Below are 19,225 nucleotides of genomic sequence, written 5' to 3' on the forward strand. Positions count from 1 at the left end.
CAGTCTCTTCTGAAGTGCAGCAGTTTGTAAACCTGCGTTGTTATTATTTGTGGGCTGACGGAGGATTCATCATTATTCGATTGTCAAATCCTATGCATTTATTACACAGTGCTGTATAGGTTCTGTGTATCTATTAGATAATACTAAATACATCATATTGTTCCATTGTAAAATCCTGCTGCTGACTTTGAAAAGCTTGGCAAAAAAAAGCATGCTTGGAAAGCATGCTTAAAAATAAAAGAAGGAATAAAACCCCATGACCAGGTGTGACTAAAATAATATCTAAAGTGTTCTGTTTGGAGATGAACCAGACCCCGATATTTGACATGTCTGACACTGAGGGGAAATACTTTTTCTAGGTGGAGTATTTTTGACAAAATGTGTGTGATATTCCTTGGCAGAGCATTTGTCAGTTGTTTCCTTGGCTAATGAGTGTCTGTTAGCATGATCACAAAAGAAGGTAGCAAAATGTAGAGGCCTCCAATTTGTTCTCCATCTACAAAAAGAGCTAAATATCTATATATTCAAACTGAGGCATAGTGCTTTTTCTTTGCTTTGTTATTTTTTAAATGCATAGAGAATCATTACTGTCCTTTTTTAAAAAAATGAAAACCTGTCTAGTCTGTGGATGTTTTAGTAAATCTGTCAGAGCAGCAGGAAACACCCAAGAAGCAAGTAATTTCAGTGACAGTAGCTATCTGACATGTCTTAAAATTGAGGTGTGGGTAAATATTTTTCACAAGTTGGATGATTAAAAAAAATTTTCTTTCCCCTAAAGACCACAACTAGAGGACTTGTCTGTTATTTTCTCTAATCCGTCTAGTAGATAACATTGATAAATCTGAGTTGACTTGTTGACTTAAAAAAAAAAAAAAAGCTCCAAACCCCCTCTTTTCATATAATCCTGACAGCAGTTGGGAAGAATTCTGCAGGCAGCTGCAGAGGCAGAATTCTGTAAATGAAATTCCCAAATGATGAAATTCTATGTTCAGCCTATTCTTGTTTGAACCGGGAGATTTGCAGGATGGGCAGCTCAGCCAATTTCAAGTTCCTGGTGTGAAACAATCAAGATAAGAATCGAGAAGAAAAGGAAAAGCCTTGTTAGATCAAAGCTGTACACTGGATGTCTCCTTAGGCAGAATTACTCCTTGCAGAGTCCTTACTACTCTTGCTTAAAGTAACAGGAGCCCCGTAGCATGTGCTGGTTCTCAGAACTATTCTTTAGCTACATGATTTTGTTTTGGAGAGGTTTTTCCTGGCTATTTAAAATTTATTTCCAGCTATGCCATCTTCAGTAGATTTATCTAAAACCTAGATCTTTTCTTGCCCCCTTTACTTTTGCTCCTGCTAAATTGCGCTGTCTCACCTCCGGTGGTCAGAGATGTTACTTTCTTGCATTTGAGACCTAATCCATTAATAGCTTTCCAAGTTATCAAGTAGATTTTCACTGAGATTAAAAAGACTTTTAAAGCAGAGGGTAGCAACTTGTTCCATGATTGTATTGATTTTGAAAATGAGAAATAACATGCTTGACAAAACAACTCGTATTTTCTGGGATACTTTTGAAGATGGTGAATTTAGTGTCAGTTCTTCAGAAGAGCTTAAGAAAGCATAAATTCAGGTCACTCTTGATAGGCTATTACTGTTACTATTAGGACATACACATTACAGAAAAAACAAGGTGCTATTGACCATGTTCCAGGGAGGTCTAGTGAAGAACAAAAGAGAAAATAATTTCACATTCCCAGATGAATGCTCTTATAGATGAAAACCTTCAGTAACAAACAAGTGCTTTATTTTTTTTGCTGTTATATTAATGATCTGTGGGTTTGTCAGTAATGTAGATTCACTTCTATCAAGATAGTAACACTGGAAAAGATCAGAACGGGCAGAAGGGTTGGAAATACCATGGGAGACTCTGTCAATCCCACGCAAAGCATACGGTTGTCATATTAAAATGTAATATAGGGGCCAGGTAGCTGTTTCATTTAGCAATGGGTTAAGGAAAAGTTACAGCATGGGAGTGGGGTATACAGAGGTTTGTGGGCTCACAAGAGCTGTAGAGAGGGTGAGCAGGGACCAGAGGTTCCTTTTCTCTGACGGGACTAAGCGGATAAGAGGCAGATATATGAAACTGTAAAGAAAGACACAAGCTATTCTTTTTCTGAGCAGAGAGCAGACCTGTAAAACTGATTACCAGAGGAGGTAGATGCTAAACGTTGATGGAACTGAACAAGTTAATGGAATACAATTCCTTTGAGGTTACTAAGTACTCAGAAACAAAAAAAAAAGCCCCTGTGCTCTGAAAAGTCATCTGAGTTGAAAATAGCTGGAGGCTAGGAGATTATTGAGGGGATTAGATCACGTTGGTGCTGTTTTCACTCTTACTTTGGGCAGCTGCCTTTCAGTCACTGCTGGGGAGAGTGTAATGGGCCAGGGAGCCGTTTGGCCTGATCCCCTATGGCCACCTTTTGGGTCTCTTGCAACTTCTTTTGGAGAAAATCTTTTTATCTTATGTAAAAGAAAACACAAGGTGCTGGGAAGTTCGCAAGTTTTTTAATTTCTTATGCAACTTTGCAAACAGTTAAAATAGGTTATCTAATCACCCTTCCACTTGTTTGTAGGATATGTGTTGCTCTGTGCAGGTTGTACATGAGTTCACACAGGGTATAAATTGAGCTGTGCATTGGCAGTGACTGTAGGAAATCCAAAAGAAAATATTTGCAATGAAACAAAAATACTGACTTCTCTCATTTTGGTAACCAATGACGTTTGTTTGGGTTTTTTTGCACCCATTTGCAATATGGGAAATCATTTTCCTACAGCCAGCATTGATTAGTGTAATGTACATCATGTTTGGGAATAGATTTTTTTATTTTGGAGTAGACCACCTAGGGCTGGGGCGGTACAGAGTTCAGTAGTGTAACTGTATACATGTAGATAAGGCCCACTTTACTACTTAGCACAGACTTGAATAAGGGTACTGTTAGGTTCTTATCAATTAATCAAAGCCTAGTGACAGTCTTTATATGAGGCCTCTCTACTGTGGCTTCATTTCCGGATGCTCATCAGATCCTTTGAATATGCTGTCATTGACGAATCAAATATATTTGTTTTCCTTGATCATGCTTTGGTCCTGTTAAAGAATCTAATGGGCAAAGAACAAGTGGCATGATTAGATTAGTCTGATGTTGCTGTTGATTAATGACTTAAATCCATTTATTTAATAAATGCTGCTCTCATTGACCATACTACTCAAGTAAATATTTTGCTATGTTTTTGCTATGTCTGTGCTGTAGGCTGCTTATTCTTTGGAATATATTTCAGTGTCTCTTACTCCACGTAGAAGTCAAGTATCAATGCAAATATTCCCTGTCAGTCCGAGTGACAGACAAATGCAGTATCTCAGCTCTGCTATCTAAACAGTTTGAAAAGACAACAGAATGTATTTTAATACACTTAGTGTCTGTGTTATTTCTGATATGACTTGCATACCTGCCACAACAGTCAGTGTTTTCTGTGAGGTTTTAGTGCTGGAATCCCCATCATTGTCCAAATGATGTACCAAGTACCAGCATCCCTTAGAAACAGAGGTGTATTTGACAATGGAGCTGTAGGGCCATTCCTTGAGCCAGTTCTGTCGTCTTCTGACCCTGCAGTGAGATGCTTCAGGAGCTGAGTGGTAGAAAACAATTAGTTCCCATTTCTTAGGAGAAAGGAAGTGGCAAGAGCACCAGGCTGGGGGTGGGTCTCCTCACACTGTGGCAGGTAGGGGTTAGCTATGATGTGACTTGAGAATAAAACTAAACCAAGGCCTTCAGATGAGCTGCAGCCTCTGAGCTTTTATGAACAAAAGGCAGCTTGTTTGGGAGTGTGTTCTTCTGCCCTCCAAACTTTAAGCTCCCACTGCAAGGATGGCTTTACCTGCTCACGAAGCAGGAGAACTTGCTGTGTTAACAAGAGCAGCGCAGTCTTTTTTTCCTATACCCTAGTCTGCAATTTGTCACAGTTCAGTAGCTGCTATGTTAGAATGAGTTGTCCTTTTAGCAGGGGTGGCTGGACAACCAGTGCATGAACAACAGGAGCCTGCTCTGGGTAGGTTTTAACTCCTTGTGAGTCAAAGCCCTCATATAATGCCACAAAATTACTCTGTTGGAGAAATGAGGGGAGCATGGGAAAGGCAGAGGCAGAATTTGTAGGAAAGATGATGATGTCCACTGGTGGTAGGATGTGGAGATCTGAAAAAGAGAAAAATTCCTTGTGTGTTTGGACAACTTGTACTGCTGCTTAATCACAAGGTTTACTTGTAGAGAAAGAGCTTAATCTGTAGGTTATTTGTGTGAAAATATGACAGAGACAGAATTTTTATAGAAAGGTGATGCTACTGTGAGTACCTTATGCACCAAATGTATTTAATTATTCCTTGATACATTTAATGGATGATTTCAGGTCAGTCAGTGTTACCTCTTCTGGCAGCACGAGAGGCTCTGGCTTTGCACAAAACAATAATAGTAGGAACAATTTTAGGAAGAATCTGGAATGCGTTCTAAGCACCTTATTTTAGGGAAGCTGCATCCCAGGGGCATCTGGAGTATGAGCCCAACCTCCACCACAGACTTTAGTTTTGACCTCTGATGTGACTTTAAATTTTCAGAAAAATGTTTTCATGTCTATGGATTTTGAAGTGCTTTTGAGTATTAAAAGTAACTTGTAATTTTGGGGGCTATATTAAAAGAATTCTTGGATACCAATTCTTCAGTCTGTGCTATTAGTTTTGAATGCCCAATATCACAAGCAAGGTGATACTTTGCTGTGAGGGCAAATATACTGCAAGGTGCTTCTGCAGAAGGCAGACAGAAAACAACCAGCCTTCCTAACATGTTCTCAGATAAGGAGAGTGCCACAACTCCATCAACATGGGGTGAACTTGGTGTTCAGGGTCAGTGGCTACAGCAGGATTTCTTGAGCCTTGTTGACGTCATCTCCCTGTGAACGTCTTGTAGCAGAACCCAAGTCCCGCAGCATTGTCTAAATGTCCTCTGCAGCACAGCAAAAATGTAGATCGAGCTTTTACTCTGAGTGTCTTGTTTGACTTCCAGTTGCTCAGAAAAGTAAGGGTTATGGTGGTACCAGTATTGAGGGAAATGAAGCCAGGTTTTGAATAGTGGTTATGTTAATTGGGGTTGAAAATAGTGTAATATTGTCATGTCGTCTTGTTATTTTTGGAGATATTCTTATTTATACATTTTGAACTCAGTTTCAAATATGATGTCTACTTAAAACCTGTATCCTGCCTCCCAAAGCATGGCAGATTTGAGGCAGAATTCAAATATGTTTGGTAAATTAAGCTCTTTAAGAAACATGTAGAGTTGTGCTTTTTCCCTCATGTAACTATTTCTGATGTCTGCCGTAATCTAGACTGGTGCTTCTGCAAGGCCACCATTAACCCTAACACAGAGGAATATCTTGTCCTGAATATCTTAAAACATGGATGAGTTAGGCACTGCTAGCAGAAGCAGGTATGTAGAAGGAGATGCTTTTCCCAGGAAAGCAATTTGAACTTTGTTTTGTGTCCCCAAATTGGAGACAAATTTAAAAGTCCTGTTAACCTTGCAAATATCAGGTCCCCACCACCACATTGCCACATTAGCAAAAGCAGGTGATTGCCTCCATTCAGCTGTGAAGGCTCATTGAAGTTCACAGCTCTGCATGGTGGAGGGAAGGGCTGTCACTAAGCAGCGTGGCTGAGTTGATTTGGCAAGCTGGAGCAGGCTCAATAAGTATAATGGGAAATACGTCTTGGTTCTGGGTTTTAGGTATGGATTTGAAATCTGTAATAAATTTACTGAGAATAAGAGTGGCCCGTAAATGCTACAGATTTATTTCTTTTACACAAGAAAAAGGTTTTTTTTTTTCTTCCTCTTTCCAGTTTGAGGTGACTGCTGGGAGCATGCAGTTTGACAGGCTTTTCTCTGGTCTTGCAGTGATTAATTTAAATTCAAAACTCTGCAAATAAGACCATAAAAATAATTTATCAATATGTCACTATTATTATCAATAAGTGACTAGTCATCATGTCTGCTAGTTTCGGAAAACAAGCAAGTAACACAAATTAGGAAATAGCTTGAATTTACATAGGTGTGAACCCATCCTCAATGTAGCACTTCATGAAGGTAGGATTTCGGGACTACTGTAGAAGCTGTAGCACTCAGTGCTTTGAGTAATAACTGGGTCTATCTTCGTTTTCTAGGATTTTTTAACTTGCAGTTTACAAGAATTGAGTTACTTACTAATGAATTTTGTATAAATTCCTTTCAAGTGAGATTGTGCTGTGGCATGGCTCGCCCTCTCTGCTTCCCCACTGGTACCAACTTATTGGTATTGACAAGATCACTCTTGTGTGTTGTGTGGTTTTAATAGAGCTGGCTAAGATGGTTTTCTCTCCAGCAGTTTAGCTTCCTTTCGTTGTTGTGGACTGTGAGCTATCTTCTGTGGTTACCTTGAATTTTGACTTTCATAGAATTTGGTGTTTAAACTTGTATATAGCTGTTACAATATTCTTTTGCTCTGGTCTGACTTTTTTTCTGTGTTTCTCATTGCACAGTGAATCTTGTTTCTGTGCGCTTTTGAAGAATGGTTCCTATATCCAGATGATCTTTGCCCCAGAATAGTGTTGTCTGCTAACCCAGTTCTTATTCTTTATTCCCTCAGATATCCTGTTCTGTTTTAACGGTTCACATAAGTCTGTAGACATACAGGTGTCTGGTATATGATAGAGTATTTCTGATGTGTGGAAAGTTGTGCAGCTTTTATGTGATATGAATATATGGGTTAAGCATTTCTGCTTTGGAGCAGCCAGAAAGTCAGCTTGTGTCAGTTTTTTTTCCATATTTCTGACACAGTAAAGCCCCAAAGAAAGAACAAAGATCAGGAAACGGAGATTTCTCAAATTGTGGAGAAAAGCCATTTCCGATATAGTTTAGACACATAGGTGGATGTGTCTCTGGGCAGGTCTCAGATATTCTGAGTGTTCCCTGTTGAGGCTTCTTGTAAAATGCCTTCAGTGATCCCTGCTCCATCCAAGCATATTCCAGTGTTGTGCTGCTACTGTGCTCCTTGAGGGAAGCTTGTGTGGTATTTTGTTACTAGGAACCTTATTACTATGAACTAATTGCAGGTAATGTCAGTTTTTAATGCAATCTTGTGTGTGGCCCTGGTTATTTTCCCCTACTCATACTATTGGTTTCTCTTGAATTTTTTTGAGTTGATATTTATCTCAGTTTAACTTCTCTATTAGATCTGAAAAGCAGATGTTATTGTGAAAGTGCTGAATTGTTTCAAAAAGTTGCCTTATATTGCGGTGGAACTGTGATCAAAAGAATTAACTTTGATTTTCTCTGTTTATGTTCCAAGCACAGCGGTGGCAGAATCACTGCTAGTTGTGTATATGCCTATTAACCAAATGAAAGGAAGGATTCAATGGGGTGATTAGTTTTCAATTTAGGCTCTTAAAATTATTGTCTGATGCTTTTTGCAGCCTAGTTACTGAGGGGAATATACAGGATTTAGTTATTTTTAATTCTGTTTTGATTGGAACGCTCTTTCCAGATACTGAATCCAGATAAAAGCAGGATACTGAAGGATAATTTAGAAGAAAAGATATTGTGTCCTTAGAAGGCTTTTATAATTCAGAAAGCACAACATCTAATGACTAAATTTGTTGTTAAAGCTCAAATAGCACCAAAATCTCAGAAAGCAGTATAAACAGTGAGATCTTAAGAGCATTGGAAGAAAAAAAACGAGCACACAAGTTCACATTAGGAACAGAAGTGATTCAAAGCTCATGCAGAAAACATTGTTTTAGCCAAAGCATGAACTCTGTGTAATTCCTTGTGTAATGGATGTGTAGGGGAAAATAGCCTAAGCGATAGCATTACTAGAAGAAAATGGTTAAACATTTTTGTAAGTGACTCCTAGAGAAATCCTTGTTTTGAACCGGTTACGTTTGGAAACAAATTAAGAATAATGTTAGTGTATGTCTGTGCTGTGTGTTTATAACCAGGCTTGTCACTGTACAGTGCCACAATTTATTATCTGTGCTTTCATCTTTGTGCCATATGATTATTCCTGGGTTGATAGCAACAGCCCAGTCTGTGCTGGCAGCATGGACTGGTGTTTGTGTTTTTGGTAGCTGGTTTCATATGATAGTTTTGGCCCTACAGATGGGAGCTGTGTGTCTTGTGCAACCTGTTTGCCTGGATCTTTTTGCCCCTTCTACATGCAAGCTGGTCTCAAGAGATTGGGATGTCTTCAGGCACAGGGGTGTGTGGGTGAGGGGACAGGCATCAAATATGTCATTCTTATGCATAAAACCCCAGCATGAGCAAAGCTAGTGAGCACTGGCTGGCAGCAGTTCTGTATGTCTGCAGAAAATCTTTCTTTTTAAGTGGAGGGGAGCGGTACTCAGTCAGTGCTTAAAAGCAGTAGTCATCAGTCAGTGGTCAGCTCTCCAGCCCCTCCAAGATGAAGGATCCAAACTCGCAAGCTACTGTGTGTTCCCTGGATGTGCTTTATCAACTTCAAGGGCGTCTGGTATATTATTTTTAAGTGTCAGGTAGTGTAGCTGTTACTACTGTTACACCTGGCCACCTGTTTAAATCACAGTAACAGGTCAGTATATAAAGGTGAAAGTTAGTCTAAAATCAATAAATTATAGCAGTTGCCTGTATTGTTTCAAGGTACATAGCAAAATGCAATAGGATACACTTAGAACTAAAAAAGCTGCCACTGAGGCATTTGTACTCAGTACTTGATTCTGAAGGACGTCACAGTGTTTTCTGAATGTTTGTGTGTCATTTCAAGCACTCTTATTTAAAACTGGAGCCTACAACCAATTAACATGAGTGAGGAATGAAGCAGAGTCAGTGAACCCTTTCTTTCCTTATTCCCTGCTCTCTTGAGGCTTTGCTTCCAGCTTCTTTCCGTGTCACTGCCCTGTTTAGATATAAAGTGAAGGACAAGAAGCCTCTTCCATGGTTCAGACAGAAAGGTTTCCCTCTCTGGCTTTGACGATAAGTACAGCACTCAGAGGATTGCACAAGGGCAAAGGGGTGTTGGAAGGAGACAGTTTGGGCAGTGTATGCTGAAGAAAGCCTTTTTCCATTGAAGAAAATGGTTTATGTTTGTGCAGTCATCCTTTCATTTATGTTTGCCATGTTCCTTCCCAAATGAAATAACCCAAACCAAGCACCATGCTCAGAACGGGGCAGCGAGCTCTTCTCTGCACACAGCTTTTATAATGATTTAGTCTGCTCTCAGAATAAGACTGCAATTATTGTTTGGTTGGTGTGTTGTTCTGTTTTTAAGGAAAACACTCGTTGTAAGCAAGTAATGTTTGTTTATGGCGGCTGCCAAGCATGTTGATAAAGCTTTCCCTTCTCAGCTGGTCTACAACTCTGGCTGTGGAAAAAAAACAAACTTTCTGAGCAGCTCTGCATAGGAACCTGTGCCGCTTGAGGAGCGTAGTTTTCCTCAGCTTATTTACATGATTCCTGTGGTACCGATACCACTAAGGAAGGAAACAAGTATGTTTGCAAATTCTTTCAATTCCCAGCTTTCCTTCATTTTTCAGCATTCTCTGCAGCACCTCTTGCTTGTGCTGTGAGAGTTATGCACTGAGGTGGCTACATTTTTCTCTGCCCTTGGTAATGTGGTAGGAATCTCCAAGAATAAAGTAAGCCCGACTGCTGCAGCTCTTTTCTTTGGCGAGATGCAAAAATGGCTTTATAATAAGCCATGGTTGAGTTTGAAAATTGCACATGAGAACTTCGTGTTCATCATGAACCCTGAAGCTGTTCTTTGCTTATAGTAAAAGTTTTTGAACACAGTTTACAGGTGCTTTGTAAATAGTTTAATCTAAAAATAGCCGGATAAGACTTTATTAGTCACTCATGTCCATCTGTTGCCCTTCCTGCTCTTTGAGTGGGAGCATTAGATTGTTTCCCGACAAGAAAAGCAGCCTGGCAGGTATTTCTATGGAGAGCAACTGCTCAGAAATATTAGTGTGAATAAAAATTGTTTGTCATTAATGAATAAAAATGGATATTAGCAGTGGATGGAATTAATGCATATCTGGACAGTAAAATGTGCTTACACGTAACTATTTTATTGTTAGATACATTAAATTATTATTTATAAGTAAAGAAAATTACTACAGTGTAGGAGAGCATGGATTTTGTTGGATTATGTTTTTGTTTGGTTTGTGAAGATGGGAAAGATTTCTCTTGAAAATTGCACTAGGAAAATTTCTATTATATATGTGTTGTCAAATGTTGCCAACAACTGGTATGAGCTGGGTTATTTTAATTACTGCAGTCCCTGCTGGAGCTGGTACCTGCCTGGGTGCACGGACACACCTGTGAACATGAACAGCGTCATTTAGTGCAATACGTGTTAGGAAAACAGATTTATTTCATTAACTGCTTTTCAGTGGATGTGACCATTTTGGAAGTTGCACCGCTGGAATGTTGATTTTTATTTGAGGCTTTTCGGTCTGTTTAGAATTCAGTAGATGAGGTTTATTTTCAGAATGGCCATGGGCAGAAGATACTGTAAGCTGCCTGTTTGCCTAGTTGAAGGTTTTTCTGGAGAGCTGAGGCAGAATCCAGACATTAGGGTTTTATACACAGGTTGTTAGTCACATCCATTGGGCAGGGGTGCACAGTAAAGTCTAGAGTTCTGATGGTACAAGCGGTCATTCCACAGGCTCACTTGTTTAAAGGTCTGTGTTTCAGGCTCCTCACAGGAGCCTGAAGCATTGGGATGTGGGTAGCGACAGGATATACACAAAACCCCAGCACTGCATGCGCTGCTGTGCTGATTGCTGCTGCTCTGGGCTCTGTACAAAATCGGTGGTGGTCACTCTGCTCCTAAATCAGAGTAGGCTGCCAGAGCCATTAAGGCACGTTATTTGATAACGTTTGGTTGTATTAATGCCACTATTTTTGAAATAATAAAAAGTAATGTTTATTATTTTGTCTCCTTATTTCCTAGTCAGCATCGCTGTACTGTGGCAAGAGGCACCTTAGAGGAAAACCTCCGCATATCAATGCACTGCCAATGGTAAGTAACTTTAACTGACTAAAGGTGGTGTGGTTCCTTCCTGCAGATGTACTGTAAGCCGACTTGTGTTCTAAATAGTATTTTTAGAATAACTACTTTTTAGAACACAAGCGGATTACTTTAATTTTTTTTATGAAACATCTAGAACATCATTGTTTGTCAAAACTATTGAAATTGTATCTGGATTTTATCCTGTGGAAAGTAGGGCAGCATGTTAATTTTGAAGCAAGAAATGTGACTTGACAATCACATAGTTCATTCTCTTGGTAACTGGTTTTGCTTCCTCTTTTAGCCAAAAGCCTCTTCGGGGCAGGCTGTAGCAGAGCTGAGTGCTCTGTTGCCCCCACTTGATTGCTCTCTGCAATTTGTTTCAGTACTAACGGATTCTCCTATTAAAAAAAAAAAAAAGATGCAATGCCAGGTGCAGTTTACTTCAGCACATTTGACAGTGTGAGATTATTGAAGTTAAAATCTTAGCTTCTGCTTGGTTGATGCGATAGTCCTATTCCATCTCTGGAATATTACTCAGTGTTGCAGACTATTGAAAGCTTGTATTTGCAGACTGTCTTTATGGTTTACGTATGCTTTCTGATGGCTGCACAGATGGAAAGCAGAGTTGAGGACTGGAGCTTAGTGATGTAGCTCTGATCAAAGAATCTTTTCAGCAGTTTTGGTGTCTTGTGTTGTCACAGTTGAGGTGCACAAGAACAGTAATTGCAGCATTAGCCTTAAGAAATAAATGCATAAAGGGTCAGGCTGAATTTCGTATTTCAAGCGTCTCTAAATCATTGAGCTCAGTATGGAAGTTCAGGGGATGGTGTTGCTAAACAGTAGCCTTGAAAACCCAATTTGGGATCTGAGAGCTGAACTGGGTTCCTTTGGTTTGCTTGTGGGCATGAATCTAAATAATATGTAGATAAATTATAGCCTCACTTACACCTTGCAACTCCACTGTCATTGTCCTGTGAGCAGAATGATGCTTCAAGAGAGTTTGCTTGGGTGGAACTGCTTTAGCTTGAAATGTAGTAATTCTATTGACTCTTGAAGGTATTGTGAAGTGAAATGTAATGGAGCACATATTTGTCACTAAGTAAGGCAAATGGAACTCTCAAATCAGAAGATCTGCATCGAGTGTTTGTCATTTAATAGCCTGGTGCTTAGCCTCAGAATTGATATGTATAAAGTTTATATTGATTTGGGATGAATTTCAGCTGGTGGGAACGGATTTGTTGAGTGAGATCATGTGGCCTGGTGTTTTAATTTTCCAGACCTGAAACTTGCAGTGCACTCAGACTTTTCTATTATTGCTAAATTTTCATTGTTGTTGTTGACCTTTTTCCAACAAAAACCTATTCTGATTTCTTTTCAGTTTGTATTAGTTGAGCCTGTTTTTAATTATGATGTAAAATACAGGTCTATACTACTGCTTCTCTTAAAAAAAATGACTCATTCCATATTAACCTAGTCCTTATACTTCATAAAATTTTAACATACTGAGAGACTGTACTTGAAATGTTATTGCATTTTGTCCTAATTTTCCCCCTACAGATTATATTAGAAATTCAGAATTGCACAGTCTCAAGGGCATGCTAGTTGTTACAGTGATCATAAGACATACTCAACTGCTACTTGTAGTGAAGTGACGTACTCCCCACTCTTTTCTTTAAGGGCTACTTTCTTGCTGTAAGTTGTTATATTTTATTTTTCTACAGATTTCTAAACAATTACTTATCTATCTCTTAATTACCTTGAAACAGTTTGAATGTAAATTTAAGAGACAAAGCAGGCACATCCTTTATCATCCCAAAAATAATCAGAACTTAATCTGGTTTATAGTAATAAATACTTTTATGGGATTTTTATTACATTATTTTTCTCTCTGATAACTGTAGACAAAACATGGGCCAAAGGTTGATCTGAAAAAAGCAGTTTCTGTTTTTCTCCCAAACAGGACTTGGTTTAACTTAGCTACTACTGGTCTTCAATATGTATATTTGAATCAGACACTTGTTTGCTTCCCTCGAGAAATGATCAGTTTTTTTGATAATTTTTTTAAATCATGATTGTCAGTTCATTTCTTAGTACTAAAAGAAGTAAAAAATGGAAGTTGCACATGCTCTTTTGTTTTTTCTTTGCTTTTATATTTTAAAGTTCATTAGGACATGCTTATTTTTTGCATAACTGATAAATAAGTAGGGTAAAGTACTAGTTACTACTTAAAAATATATAGTAGTTCTTGTCATTTTTTAAGGTATTTATACGGTAATACAGCCTGCTAAAGGAGAGTTGGCTGTGTTCAAATGGTATAAGTTCTTCTTTCTATTCTTCCAGTCAAGTGTAATGTTCCTTAGAGTCTCAAAGGAAAGATGCTAAGACTTAAGAAAAAAAGATCTGTTAGGTGAAGAAAAAATAATGTATAATGCTGCTTTTTCTAGGATCTCAAAGGTTCATTTTGAGGCTGATAATTGGATACTTACTCCACAGTCACAAGGGTTAATGAACGTGTGGGAAATAAATATCGAAAGTCCTGGACCTTTGGCCTAAGTAAAAGATCACGCAAAGGCTTTAGCAAATGAATTTTTTTGTTACGTGATGGAACAGGTAGCTTACCTGAGAGAGATTTTCCGTTGTACCTTACAAGGCTTTTCTTGCAAGTTTTAGAAGCAAACCAATTCGCCTTTCTGACATACAGTTTATTGAAATGGGTATGTGTGTGTTCATATAAATATAAGTGGCTACATATGGGTGTGCCTGTGTCTACATGTGTATGTATATATCTATCAACAAATATAAAAAGGGGTGTGCAAAACCTAGGGACTACAGAAGCTGAGAAGAATCCCTTGTGGCTATCATACAACAGCCTGTTGTGATGGATTTAATTTTGCAGGAAGTAACAAAAAAGAGCCATGGAAGAATTGAGGGTGAAAGGCAACTTGTTGGCCTTCTGACAGGGATCCTGAAAATCACTGTGCCTGGCTTCTAGGCTCCATCTCTTACTGCATAGTTAGTTTGACGAAGATCAACACGCTGATCAGTTAAAATTGTCTTCTCCCCAAGAGAACAGAGGATGTTACTGTTTATTACAAGCTGATACAGGTGAAGCCTGAGGATAGGCAGCAAGCACAAAAGCTGAGTTGTCAAGAGCTAAGTCACGTCCTAGTCGTTTCTTGAGGGGAACACAAAGCAGATTTGAAGTCCATTCCACCTATGACGCTGCGTTTCAAAGATGTAACACACCCTTTGTGTGTTATGTCAACTATTCTTGCATGTAAGAGACTTGTTACAGGAGAATAACTCTCCAGGTGCCAAGTCTCTTGGGCCAGGAAATTCCATAAGTGAGACACTTCAGTGTGATTACCTGCCCAGCAGATTTAGCCCAGAAATGGCAGGAGTGGTTGGAGGAGCTGAGGAGGATGAAGAAGTCACTCCAATGAAAAAGGAATTTGGTAAACAGATTAGAAGATGTCTGCAAAAAATTCCCCAAGACTGCAGCAAGACTTTTTTTTCAACACCCCTTGTGGTGCCTTCTGTAGTGTCATCCTGTGAACTTACTGCTGATGGAATGAATGAATGGAACTATTAGCCTATGCTTCCACAACAGCTAAACCCATGTAAATGCTCATCTGCCAGTCCATGATGTTAAAATGGTTTCATGTATAGGAGGACGAGCGAAGGAGAGGGCAGGAACCTGCACCCAGAACTGGAGGAGCTGGGTTTGGCATGGAAGCCCTGTCTTTGACGGTGCCTACCAGGAACAGCAAGAGGTCCATGCCACTAGCTCTAGAGTAGGCACTGGAACTGCAAAACTAACTTTGTTTCAACAGGAGCTGAATGTCATCTCAAAACTATAAGTATGTTCTTAAGAATATCTGTGGGTGGGTAGACCTTTGAAAGATGGTAGCCCTGAAACTTGGTTTTCATTACAGTAAGAACAGGGACCTCTGCTTAAGAGTTTATGAAACCTGGCAGTACTTAAGGTGTTGGCTGTAAGAGACGTGAATAGTTGCTTCAAAATAAATAACCTTGTGTGATTAATGTCCTTATTCTTCAAATACATATGCATGCGCATATGTGTATCTTGAAGCATAAAGACAGTTCTTTTGAGATATAAATAAGAAGCACTTGTGTGCGTAAAGCTAACCAAGCCTGAAAGTGTTTTCAGTGGTAGGGCCTAAAAGTGTTCATGAAATTTATTGTTGTGGCAGTTGGTCGTACAGTTTATGGAGTACAGCTTCAAAAGGTGGGGAGGGAAGAAGTATTTCTAGCAGTTTTTCTGCAATAGCCTAAACTGAGTGACAATGTGAAATTTTGGGCTGTCTGCCTGGATCAATTGATGCTATTATCAGGGAAGGAAGGTGAAGTGCAATGTATTTTTGTCTGATAATTGGTTACAGCTGAACAATTATATTTCACAGTGTTCATCCATAAATTCTATTTATTGGATCAGCATGAATTAGCTGATCTAGTAGTATATGTGTTGAAGAGGAAATGCCAGTAGTACGATACAGAAGAAAAATTGTGTGGTGTGGTAGGGTGCATACTACGATAAATAATAAAACTTTTACGTACTACTGCATTCTGATCCATTTTTGCTACGGTTTTTTAATTTTGTATTTTTTTTATTTTGCAAAAGGCAAGTTAAGCACACGACTAATGTTCCTGTCTGATTTAGAGGAAAAACACCTCTTGTCTCCCTTTTCTGCCGTTAGTTGAAGTTCACTAGTGAATGAATTAATTGCAAGGGAAACTACTGTCTTTAAAAAAGTGGTGGCTCTATTTTGAAGTAGCATTTGTCAGAGAACTTTCTCTGCTGATTCTCTAAGCCTTTTAAAGTTCAGAAATAAGGTTTGACTAAGAATTCTCGGCAGAACCATAAATATGTAATTACCTAAGCAGCCAGGATATGTAGCCCCTGGCAGGTGCCCAGTGGAGTGCAGTCACAAGAGCAAAGGGAATGGGGCCAGTATATGAATGTAGGAGAATGTCCTCTGACACAGGATAAAGGGAATTGCTATTCCTAGGTATTAAGTCTCAATTGTACCTGAAAAAAGGCTCTTTCTGCTGCAATTGGTTGTCTTATGTTATGTTTTTTACTCTGTAATTTTTCCCTAATCATCATCTTCCTCCTTTATCTCCACTGCCTTGAGTTTTTCTGTCTTTACCACTTTATGCATGTTTTAGTTCTGTAGTTAATAGCAGCAGTAGTAGTGAAGCTAGCATTAGATTATATCTAACTTGATCAGCATGCCATCTGCTTTATAGGAGAGGGAGATTTTATGTTTCTGCTGTGGGTTCACTGCCATATGCCCATGGTGAAGTTGTGTGACCTGAAATGACCCTTTCCCCACTCTATTATATGAAGGAATTGGAAATAGTGTCAAATGTTCTTGACAGTGACTGTTTGTTGCATATTTTAAAAAATCTGACTGGATATTAGGATGTATGTTAACTAGGATGTTGGAAAAAAAACCCTAAGGACAGGCTCTTGTGTGTCCAAGCATGTGAGTGTTATTTTCTGGAGAAGAGTAGGGATTATTTTGCATAAGACTATGTTAACGTGACACTTCTGTAATCGGGTCTTGATCCTGGTTTCCTTCTTGGCAGCAGAAAGTTCAAGTCAACAAAAGTAAAAGCTGCTGTTAGTTTCAGGGGTGTTGATGCTGGGAGATAATGAATATGGCTGGAGAACTACAGAAAGTTTATAGCCTGAGGGAAATGATATTGAATATACCAACTTTTGTTTGCTTCAGAGAAACTGAGTCCTGCTGGCCACCAAAGTCTAGGGACCCTGTGTCTGCATGGCCATCAACACGGATTCCAGATCTAGAAGCATGTACTTATATGCCAGTTTTCTAGTTCAGCGTACGGATTGAAATAAAGATTGTAGTCACTGGCTTAGGGCACCTGTATTTGGAAGTGAAGGTAGTGCGTGATGTTCTCACTGTGATTTAATGCGCGTACAGGAAAAAAAAAACTATTTAAGGCAAGAGTACTGAATCCTGCCACAGTTGATATTTGGTATGTGTATGTAGGATGAACATCCGTGAATTTAATATTCACACAAGTGGAAGGTAATGACTTCAAACATGAGCCACAGTTGGAATGATTGTCGTCATTAATGAGATTAATGAAATTTTCCCCTTCCATTTAATTTCTTTTGGCTGTAGATGGACCATGTTTTATTATGGTCTGTGTGTGTTTTAGAAGTATTTTATTATGTCTCCAGGTGTTTGTCATCTGCTTCAACAAAAAGACAAACCCAGTAGCATAAATTAAGTTCAAGTCCATCATAACAATATGAAAAGAGAGGAATGTATTGAAGCAATAAACTGGCAACTGAGCTTTTATAATATCAGCCATTTCACACTCTTGTAAGCCAAATAGCATCCCTGTATGATGGACTATGTAGAAGTGATTTTAAGTGTGTGCTTATTAATGAGAATCTAGAATAAAGTCAGCAATGGTTAAAATGGATAGAGGGCAGATCAGCCATCAGAGAGGATTCTTTTTTCATGAATAAAAGAAACAAATTTAAAACTATCAGGTACATAGCACACAAATTAGGGGGAAAATAGATGGTCAAAGGTTAAAGAGGGAATGAAAACACAAGTTTTATGGTCACAAGATCAAATGAGGCATGAGTTAATTTTCCTTTTTTTTGTGCAGTTCACCAGGAGTTCACGTAATTCAACAGAGCGATTGAACTGGAACAGAAAAAAGTGCCAGAAAAACTGATTACTAATAACATAAACAGAAAAATAATCAAATAAACTTCAGTCTTTATGTCACTATTACACATTAAAATGCATTTGAAAAGGCTGGAATTCTATCCTAGTTGCATGGAACTGATTTACATAGAAAACAAATTTAGAAGAGCTAGTCTTGCAAGAGTCGATAAATTATTCTGCTAATGAGCCGTCAAAATGGATTTAACCAAGAAGTGGCTGAGGCGCAGAAGATGTTTTCTGGAGACTGACCATCTGGGAAATGAGAAGTAACCTGAGGAGTAGGTGACAATGTGAGGAGGTGACTGTTAATTACATAAATGGAAATAGCAAGCCCCAGCATTTCTAATGCTCTAAATGGAAGATACTGTACAAGTTCTTATTTCCTACTGTGGGCACCCCTGAGGTGACACGCTACTCTTCAGGCAAGGTCATTACTGCCTTTTCTCCTGCAGATTTCATGCTTTTTACAATAAGCCAGTAACTGGTTCACTTATGAGCCTGTGAATGTGAGTGCAACTTAGAGCAGATTGTTGGCATACCTTTCCACTAGCCTAATTCCCAGTTTCTTTTATGTTTAACTTTTTCTAGAAACAAGATCCTTCTGTGCTGAGTAATTCTCATTTGGTTAGTACTTAGATATTTCCTATGCTGTTGTAATTTACTAGATACCTAGTTGAAAGTCCACTCCAGTCAGCAGGTAGACTCTTGCGTGTCCTGCTTTTTGGCTGAAGCTGAAGTCCATGGTGAACAGGGTGTTTTGGAGCAGTCACTTTTATTAACCTATCCAGTTTTGTTCCACCAATCCCTTTGCTGAAGTTTACTGAAGTTTGTCAGCAGATCTACCTCCTCGTGGCCTACAGGAACAAGCACTACCTCTTTTTTTAGTTTTCAGTTATACATGCTGTGGTTGTGTCTGTGGTGGTCCATGTATTTCCATTGTATTTTCCTTTTGTCCTAATCCAAACTAAGCAAGCCTTTTTTTTTTTTGTCTTGCACTATGACTGTCTCATGGCAGTTGCAGGGATTACCATGTTGAGGTTTGCAATACCCCTTGGACAATCACAGCGTCTCATTTTCATCGGACTGCTTTTTGTTCATCTGCAGTTTGACATGCTTTGTAGCATCTTTGGAACAAGAATGAATGTTACTTGACAATGTAACTGCAACCCTCTGAAATATCTTGGTCTTAACGTCCCACTGTCTGGAATTCATGAGAGCTCTGGCTTTGTGTTGGGAGGGAACTGAGGCAAGGTTGCTCTGTGTCTTGTATTTGTATATGCATTTATAATAAAAATAGACAAGACTCAAGCATGTGGGCTTCATGGACACCTATAGTGGAATTTGTGTTGTCTTTCTTTCATAGAGTTGTTAATTTT

General features: G+C 38.9%; 1 protein-coding gene across 4 annotated transcripts in view; it reads left to right on the forward strand.

Annotated features, from left to right (window-relative positions):
• TBL1XR1 (TBL1X/Y related 1) overlaps positions 1–19,225 on the forward strand; it is a 113,355-nt gene that overhangs the window by 39,073 nt on the left and 55,057 nt on the right. For all 4 annotated transcript variants that reach the window (XM_069865308.1, XM_069865310.1, XM_069865309.1 and 1 more), the window contains exon 2: positions 11,053–11,121. The gene's annotated coding sequence lies outside the window, so the exon portion shown is untranslated. The remainder of the gene's footprint in view (positions 1–11,052; positions 11,122–19,225) is intronic.

Source organism: Phaenicophaeus curvirostris, chromosome 10 (genome assembly GCF_032191515.1).
Source record: "Phaenicophaeus curvirostris isolate KB17595 chromosome 10, BPBGC_Pcur_1.0, whole genome shotgun sequence".
Taxonomy (NCBI): domain Eukaryota; kingdom Metazoa; phylum Chordata; class Aves; order Cuculiformes; family Cuculidae; genus Phaenicophaeus; species Phaenicophaeus curvirostris.